The following is a 9,718-nucleotide window of genomic DNA, read 5'->3' on the forward strand; positions in this document are numbered from 1 at the left end:
TAGATGAAGGGATGGAGGAGACACCCCCCCTCCCACCCCACCCCATCCCACCCCCACACTCTTACCAGGAAGTGGCTCAGCCATCACCAAGGGCACTAACTCTACAGACTGGAAAACTCTGTCCATTTATTTCTGTGGAGACACACAGGTTTCCCCCTGTTCCTAATGCCTCTACCCTCCAATCCCTGTCTACTTCTGTCACCAGCCTGCTGGTGTTCAAGGCTCAACATCCCCAGTTGTTATGGAATAATCTTTTTTTGTTTTTTTTGTTTGTTTGTTTGTTTTTTTTTGTTTGTTTGTTTTTGTTTTTCGGGACAGGGTTTCTCTGTGTAGCTTTGCACCTTTCCTGGAGCTCACTTGGTAGCCCAGGCTGGCCTCGAACTCACAGAGATCCGCCTGGCTCTGCCTCCCGAGTGCTGGGATTAAAGGCGTGCGCCACCACCGCCCGGCGGAATAATCTTTTTTTTAAAGATTATTTTATTTATTTATTATGTATACAGAAGAGGGTGCCAGATCTCATTACAGATGGTTGTGAGCCACCATGTGGTTGCTGGGAATTGAACTCAGGACCTCTGGAAGTGCAGTCGGTGCTCTTAACCTCTGAGCCATCTCCAGCCAGGAATAATCTTTTTGTGCACTGTGAAGATGTGTCTTTGCCAAGGTGCCTTCTGATTGGTTTAATAAAAGACCTGACTAGCCAGTAGCTAGGCAGGAAGTATAGGTGGGATAGCCAGACACAGAGGATGCTGGGAAGAAAAAGAAGGGAAGAGTCAGAAGAGGTGCCATGAGACACAGAGCAAGCATGATGGAAAGTATGTACATGAGGTAAACAAGCCTCGGGCAGCACATAAATTAATAGAAATGGGTTAATTTAAGTTGAAAAAGCTAGCTAAAAACAAGCCTAAGCTATCGGCCAAGTGTAGCTACAGTTTTCCTGCCTTGCCCACAGTTAGGACAAATCTCTGTCACCCGCCAGTCCCACAGCTGCTCAGACCCAACCAAGTAAACACAGAGACTTATATTGCATACAAACTGTATGGCCATGACAGGCTTCTTGCTAACTGTTCTTACATCTTTAATTAATCCATTTCCATAAATCTATACCTTGCCACGTGGCTGGTGGCTTACCGGCGTCTTCACATGCTGCTGGTCATGGCGGTGGCTGGCAGTGTTTCTCTGCCTCAGCCTTCTGCTTCCCAGAATTCTCCTCTCTCCTTGTCCCACCTACTTCCTGCCTGGCCACTGGCCAATCAGTGTTTTATTTATTGACCAATCAGAGCAATTTGACATACAGACCGTCCCACAGCAGCCAAGCATTTATAATTAATATTAAGTCTCTGTGTGGTTATGTGGGGAGGAGTTGGTGGGACAAAAAAAAATCATTTCACTGTGGTGACAAATTATAAAGACAGTGTCTTAACAAAATCCCACTCCATTCTCTCACAGTTCTGGAAGTCTGAAACGTGAATGGGTATCCTTGTGCTAAAATCTAGGTGTTGGCAGAGTTCCCTGCCTTCTCTTTAAGACCCCAAGCCTACAGGCATTTTATCGACTTATTTGGAGTGAGGCATACACACCAAAACACGCATGTGGAGGTCAAAGGACAATTTGCCAGAGTCATTGCTCTCCTTTCACCATGTGGGTCTGGGGAATTGAACCCAGGTCTTCAGGCTTGGTTGCAAGCCCCCTCACCTGATGAACTGTCTCAGCAGCTCAGCTTTGTGCCTTTGAGCAAGCTCGGGGGAAGAAAGAATTCACTCACTTGCCCTGTCCAACTTCTAGCTGAGGCCTGCATTGCTCAGCCTGTGGTTCCTCCTCCATGTCACAGCCACAGTGACTGGGGGAGCATCCTTCACGTTGCTCATTGTGGTTCTTCTGTCTCTGTTTCCACTTGGGAGGGAGGGCTCTTGTGGTTAAAGGCCTCGCTATAACCCAGGACAATCTCTCTGTAACAAAGTCAGCTGATTAGCAGCCCAGGTCCCATCTGAACCGTCATTCTCTCTTATTTTGTTACCTAATATATTCCCAGGTTCCAAGGACACTGACATCTTTGGGCTATCATTCAACCAACTATACTCCCATCTCCTCTCACCTCCCAGGTCCTTGTGAACAATGTTAGCAGGCACATTTATTAAGCAGTTACTGTGTGCCTTGCCAGAAACCTCACCCAACTCCTCTCCAAAGTTCTCTGAATGATGCCATCCATTCTGCACACATCATCTGTGGGGACGCTTCCCTTAAAGAGCTCATTTTATAAACTGAGGCACTGAGCCGCTCTCCAAGTATACACAGAACAAGTGCTGGGTACTAAGCTGGGCCTGGCAGCATAGACCTGTCATCCTAGCTACTCAAGAGGCTGAGGTAGGAGGATGGCAAGTTCAAGGCCAGCCTGGACAACTTAGTAAGACTTAGTTAATAATGTTTGTTAATGAGACAGACTCTAGAATCATGTAGGAGTCAGCCCTCTGGGTCTATCTATGAGGGAGTTTCTCACCTGGGTATTTCCTCTGACTATAAATACTAGCCCCATACAGAGACCCTAAGGCTACAGGCAATTAAGACAGAATTACATACAACTGTTTGGGAGGGGTAGCTAGACACTCAGGTGAGGGACCTGCCCCCTGCTTCTATGAAGAAACATCAACAGCCAGCTGTAGTGATCTCTTGTCAGCTGCCTCAGGAAAACCAAAGACCCTGGCAGTTTAGCTAGGAGGATAATGGTGTTACATCACTGTATAACGGTGTATAACACCGCTGTATAACGGTGTATAACACCGCTGTGTAAGGATGTATAACACCGCTGTATAATGGTGTATAACACCGCTGTGTAAAGATGTATAACACCGCTGTGTAAGGATGTATAACACTGCTGTATAACGACGCATGCGGAAGCTCAGGCTCAGTGAGTTCAGAATCCACTTCAGCTTTCTTTAGCATTGCTCCAAGCAGTATAATACAGACCGGGCTCCAAGCAGTATAATACAGGCCAGGCTCCAAGCAGTATAATACAGGCCGGGCTCCAAAGCCAGTTCTCCCTGAAGCTGGTCATCTGTGCAGCTGCAAACACCCATGACCTTGCTAAGCAGGATGGGCTTGTAACCAGTCACCTGTGGAGCTGGCAGAGCAGCTCAGAGTAACCAGAGGGTAACCAGAGGGTCTAGAGCCTAGTTGATTTACCCTGGGTTTAACTCTGCACTCTTAACTATGTAATAAAATGGTGACCTGCCTAAAAAGGGCTGTCAAGTTCATGACCTATAGTGTGTGGTATGTGGTGTACGCATGCATATGTATGGGTGTGTTTGTGTATGGAGGCTGGAGGGTGAGCTTGTGTTATTGTCTAGGGGTCTTGCTCAGGTTCATTTTTTTCTGCCCGTTAAAGAATTAAAAGGATGGCCGGGCGGTGGTGGCGCACGCCTTTAATCCCAGCATTCGGGAGGCAGAGCCAGGTGGATCTCTGTGAGTTCGAGGCCTGCCTGGACTACCAAGTGAGTTCCAGGAAAGGCGCAAAGCTGCACAGAGAAACCCTGTCTCGAAAAACCAAAAAAAAAAAAAAAAAAAAGAATTAAAAGGAAAAAAAAAACCCTCAAATCTCCAGCATAACAAGTAGCGTCAGGGGCAATCTCAGACACAGACACAGCACAGAATTAGCCGGTAAAGAAAGGCTTTTATTAGGGTAGGAAACACACAACAATGCACAGAGAGAAAAGCCCTCTGAGAGCAGAGCCGGGACTCGGGAAGCTGAAGAAGCCCAGAGGGCTGGAGGTTTTAAGTGTTTTTTGAGGAGTCTTCCTCTCCTCACTTAGGCTTGGTCAGTTTGAACAAAGGCAGGGAGGCTGATGGGCTCGCAACTTTAGGACTAACAAGTCCTAATTCAGCCTTGAACTTGTCCAACCGGTCCATAGTCAAGGGGGCCTTACTGACTAAAAAAGCCAGGCTGCAGCCGGTAGGCTTTTGTCTCAGTCGGCTGCTGGTGAGGAAGAAGGTAGTTATGTTGGAAGTCCGCCGTCTTTATTTCCTACTTGTAGGCCCCTCCCTCTCTGCCTGCCCATCGGGGAAATCTAACTGAATCCTTCACTGGTGTCCATCCGTCCATGCGTCTCCCCCCACACCCTGTTTTTGAGGCACTGTCGCTCACTGACCCGGAAGCTTACTGTTTCAGTTAGACTCGAGTGCTGGTGACCCCAGGATCCTCCCCCCACCTCCACCTCTCAACACCACCACGGGCAGCTTTTTACACCAGTGCTGGGGATTGAACTCAGGTCCTCACGCTTGCAAGCACGCACTTTGCCCACTGATGTATCTCCCTAGCCGGTCCCCATAGTGCTTTGGGCAGTATTTGCCACCAGGAAGCACCCTTTTAGGATTGGCCGTGAATGTCAACGGAGCTGGCCAGTGGAGGGGCAGTGGTCCCTATGCCATCTCAACCTTGCCAGACAGCACCCTTCCTGGGAAACCTTGTACGATCCCTGACTACCTAAATGGAAAGCTGTTTGGAAGACAGACATCAATTTTGAGTGAATGTTTTGGAAACTGTACAGGCATGTCCAACCTTTTGACACTGTGACATGATATTGTCATCTACGAAGTTCATGGTCAAGAAACACATAATAGAGTTAACAACAACAACAACAAAAAATTCCCAAAACACCCTTGTGATGTTTTAAGTAACTTTATGACTTGGTTTTAAGTTGGGCAATATTCATAATTGGCCTCAGCAGCACGCAGTCTGTGGGCTATGGTCGGACACAACCACCAATGGACATCTACAGAGTGATGATCCCAACGTGGGCTGTGCACGCCCTTTGAAAGGCTTTGCAATGCACTCAACAGTTAGGCTGGGAACTGAGAATCCCCCCCTGCGTACCTTCTCAGAACTGGCCCCAGGGAACAGAGAGGCCCGCAGCTGTCCTATTTCCTCCTCCTCTGTCCACCCCACCCCCACCCATCCTGGGGTGGCCTCTGGTTGCAGGAATGTGATGGTATCTTGGCAAACAGACAGCCTGTTCCCAGAGGAGACAGGGCCGCCGCTGGGAGGCCTGCTTCTCTGCAGACTGGGCCACAGTAAACACAAGGGTCTGTCCTCTTTATCAGCTACTCTCAGCAGCAACGGAGACAGTCTGCCTGCTGGGGAGCCAGGGAGGCGATAAGCCCCGAGGCTGCGCCCAGCTCCCCGGCAGTGGGAATCCAGAGGCTGCCCTGGCTTGGGGCCCCTGAACAATTAGTACGGGGTGGCTAGCTGGCTGGCTGGTCACGGAAGAAGCCAAGGCCAGAGTGGTGTCATAGCCTGAACAGCCCTGTTTGCGCTCAAAGACGCAGGAATCTGAACATCATGGTTTTGCAAGACATCATTATCACCAGCGTCATCTCCACAATCAGAGGATGCTCTTCCCTCCAGAATGTTCCAGTCCACACCCCATTAAACAAATGCAGAAAAGTACTTCCGGGAAGGGGCAGAGAGAGCTCAGTGAAAGCCACAGCACTGGGGGCTGGAGAATGGTCTCCTCCTTGTCATTAGCCCAGTGTGGCTCACAGCCCCATTTCCTTCTAGGTCATAGCCAACATTAAAATTTTTAGAGATTATTTCTTTTGGAGGGGCATGTGTATCGTGATGTTTGTGTGGAGGCAGAGGACAACTTGTGGGATTCAGTTCTCTCCTTCCGCCGTGTGGTTCCAGGGAATCAAACTCAAGTTGTTAGGCTTGGCAGTCAGTGCCTCTGCCCCCTGCGCCCATTCCCTAGCCCACAGCTAACTGTTATGTGAGAGGTCATGCCCACTGTGGCCTCAGTTTGGCAGCTCCCTGGAGATAGCAGAGGGAGGAGGAAAGTGGGGAGAAGGGCAGGGCAGGGATGTGTACTGACCAAGATGGTAGAGCCAGGCTAGGGAGCCCTGAGATCAACCCTACCTGGAACTCAAAGTCTAACACATACATCCTTTTCCTCGCTGGGTATCACCCGCCCTACAACAAACAGGAACGTCTCTAGGCCAAGTCCTGAATCCTCTCTGGATTCTCCAAGTAGATCATTCTCCGGGGGTGGGGGGGTGGGGGGCTTCTAGGGAGATGGCTCGGTGGGTGGGCAAAGTGCTTGTGACATGAGCTTCATCAGTCAGGTCCCCAGAAGCTGTGTAAGTGCCAGATGTGGTGGTAAGTGCCTGGAGTCCCAGTCCTGGGAAGGCAGAGCCAGGAGGAACCCTGGAGCTAACTGACTAGTCAGTGTAGACTAAACAGCAAGTTCCAGATTCTTCGAGAGATACAGATTCAAAACCCAAGGTGGAGGAAGGCTTAAAGATGGTTCAGCAGTTAAAAGCCCTTGGACTGCACTTCCAGAGAACCCGACTTCTCTTCTTAGCACCCACGTGAAGCATCTCACAACCTCCTATAACTCCAGCTCCAAGGAATCTGATGCCCCCTTCTGGCCACCACAGGCACCTGCACACGTGTGATATACACTCACACAGATGCAGATACATGCACATAAGTGAAAATAAAAATTCTTTTTGTTGTTTGTTGTTTGCTTTCAAGACAGGGTTTCTTTGTGTAGACCTGGGCATCCTGGAACTTACTATCAAATGAAAAAATAAGAAGGAAAAGGAAAGAAAGGATGTGACTGCTCCGAGGTACGGTGGAGGAGAAGGTCTATTGTAAATATGTGGGAGAGTCCAGAGTGGACATGACCTTGAGGTGGACCATGTGGTGGGGGGAAGAGAGAGGGGAGAAAGGGGGAGAGAGAGGAACCAGGGCAACCAAGTGCAGCAGCCAGGAGGCCCAAAGATACTAAAAGGGTGAGTAACAAAAATGGTTGGGTCATATAGGCCCCTGGGCTGGGAAATTCAGGGTAGGGGGCGGGGTATGCCAGCTAGGAGGCACGTGACTCAGGGATGAAACATAACAAGTATGTAGACCAGGCTGGCCTCAAACTCAGAGATCCACCTGCCTCTGCCTGGAGTGCTGGGATTAAAGGCGTGCGCCACTACTGCCCGGCAAAATAAAAATCCTTTAAAAAAGTAAAGTAGTGGTACACACCTTTAATCCCAGCACTTGGGAGGCAGAGCCAAGTGGATCTCTGCGAGTTTGGGTCCATCCTGGTCTAAAGAGCAAAATCCAGGACAGGCACCAAAACTACACAGAGAAACCCTGTCTCGAAAAACCTAAATAAATAAATAAATAAGAGAAGTAATGGAAGAGGATACTTGATATTGATCTCTAACCTCCACATAAACACGCATGTTGAACACACACACAGATACAGATATACACAGACACACACACACACACACACAGACACATACACAAACACACACATAGATATCCTGGAGATTACCTGAAAACAGAGACCATGCAATGGCTTTCAGAGTCACACCAGGCCCCACTAGGATCAACTGAAATAAACTGAAGAAGTGTAGGTCAGAGTAAAGAGTGCTGACCCTGTCTAGTCTACACAGGTCTCCCCATGTCTACTCTGAGCCCGCCAGGGAGCTGGAAAGTCACCAATGTGAAGCTCAGAACCCAAGACCAGAAGCCATGATTATTATTTCAACACCAAAACCACCTCCTCAGATTACTATTCAGTTCCCAGTATTTTTGAGGGGAAGACAGGGCCTTGAGTAACCCAGACTGGCCTTGAACTTCCCATGTAGCTATCTTAATTACTTTTCTATTGCTGTGATAGGACACCATGACCAAAGCAACTTATTAAAGAAAGCATTTATTTGGGAAATTTCAAAGGATTGAGTCCATGACCATTATGGCGGGGAGGAGGCAGGCAGGCAGGCACAGTGCTGGAGCAGTAGCTGAGAGCTCACGTTTTGAGACACTCCAGGAGGGAGAGTGCTAACTGGGAATGGAGTGGGCTTTTGAAACCTCAAAGCATGCCCACAATGACACACCTCCTCCAACAAGGCCATGCTTCCTAATCCTTCCCAAACAGTTCTGTCAATTGGGGACCAAATATTTAAATATATGACCCTAGGGGGGCCTTCACATTCAAACCATCACAGTAACGATGGATGACCTTGTATTTCTGATCCTTCTGCCTACTCCTCCTCAGTGCCGTGATTGGAGGCAAGGGCCACCATGTATGGTTTCAGTGATGCTGGGGACCAAATCCAGAGCTAGTCAAACACTACACTCTCTACCCACACATATTCATTTTAAAAATAAGTTGGGGGGGAGGGGTCTGGAGATATAGCTCAGTGGTTACAAGCACTTGCTACTCTTCCAGAATACCCAAGTTCAGTTCCTGGCTCCCATGATGGGTGGCTTACAACTGTCTGTAACTCCAGCTCCGGGGGATCCAATACCCTCTTCAGACCTCCATGGACACCCTCACAATCATGGCAGACACACATGTAGACACAGACAACCACACAGTAAATATATAAAAGACAGGTCAGCTGCAAATGTAGCACACAATTCAGAACATCAAGAGGCAAGTGTCCTTCTGCGCCTCGGTGACTCCGCTGGCACTTGATTTAACCAGAGTCTGAGTCCCCTCAAAGATCCTCCCTTCGGCAAGTACTTCCTTCAGAACAGGGAGCCTGGGCCCCACAGGAAGCACCAAAGCTGCCTGGGGTCGCTTAGTCTCTACCTGGCTACCCCTCAAATAGCAAAGGTTACTACAGGTCTCCCCCCATCAGAGTTCCCAGGAAGGCCTTTATTGGCCCACTCTGAAGGCTCCTGACTTAATCTAACTCAGGAACTAAGCAGGGTTGAGCCGGCCAGCACTTGGATGGGCTACAAATCCCTGGGAAGCTCTGAGCTCTTGGGGGAGCTCAGGAAGAGACAGGGATCCAGAAGAGGCGCAGAAAGGGGTTTGGAAGAGGACCCTGGGCGTCAAAGAAAATCATACTTTACAGATCTTCTTTGCCATGAAGATCCCAATGATTACCTCTGTATTCTTCCTCAGAGCCTTTACAGCTTATGGACTGAACATTCAGGTGCTTACACTTACACACACACACACACACACACACACACACACACACACACACACACTGAAACTCCGTGGAACACTGCAGTCCTGATGATGCCTCTCCTAAAGTGAGAAGAGAAAAAAAAAGAAGGAACACAGAAGACCCCAAGCAGAGAGAGACTGACATATACAAGAGCAAGGAATGGTTCAGAACTTCCAGGGGACACCTTAGTCTGAGGTGGTGGACAGCAAACAGGAAGTAGCGGTGTAGGTTGGGTGTAAAAGCCGCGTCTGGATTTTACGAGAGGGGTGGAGATTTTGAAGCAGTTTACAGCAGCAGTCAGCTTGTGTTCGGCCTGCATCTCTCACTTCCTGGGACAGTGTAGGGGACGGTGGAAGGCGGGATGTTCTAGAAACCCCAGGACACAAGGTTTGAGGCCTGGTGGAAGCTGAGCAGACACTCTCTCTGTTGTCTTATTTCTCTTAAATTGGCTTATGTTCTCTCTCTCTCTCTCCCTCTCTCTGTGTGTGTGTCACACACACACACACACACACACACACACACACACACACACACACACACACACACACCTGAATTAAACTGCAATCGATTTTTTGTTTTGTTTTCTATTTTTCCAAAGCTGCGCCTCTGGGAGAACAGAACGGCTTCAAACTCACTCGCTAGGCAACACTGTCCTGGAACTCCCGTTTCTCGCCATATCCGGTGGGGGTAAAAATGAATGAAGCGTATGAGGTCAGTGACTAAGACACTCCAAAAGAGCAAAGGCATATGGGACCATGATAGCTGT

Source organism: Peromyscus maniculatus, chromosome 7 (genome assembly GCF_049852395.1).
Source record: "Peromyscus maniculatus bairdii isolate BWxNUB_F1_BW_parent chromosome 7, HU_Pman_BW_mat_3.1, whole genome shotgun sequence".
Lineage (NCBI taxonomy): Eukaryota > Metazoa > Chordata > Mammalia > Rodentia > Cricetidae > Peromyscus > Peromyscus maniculatus.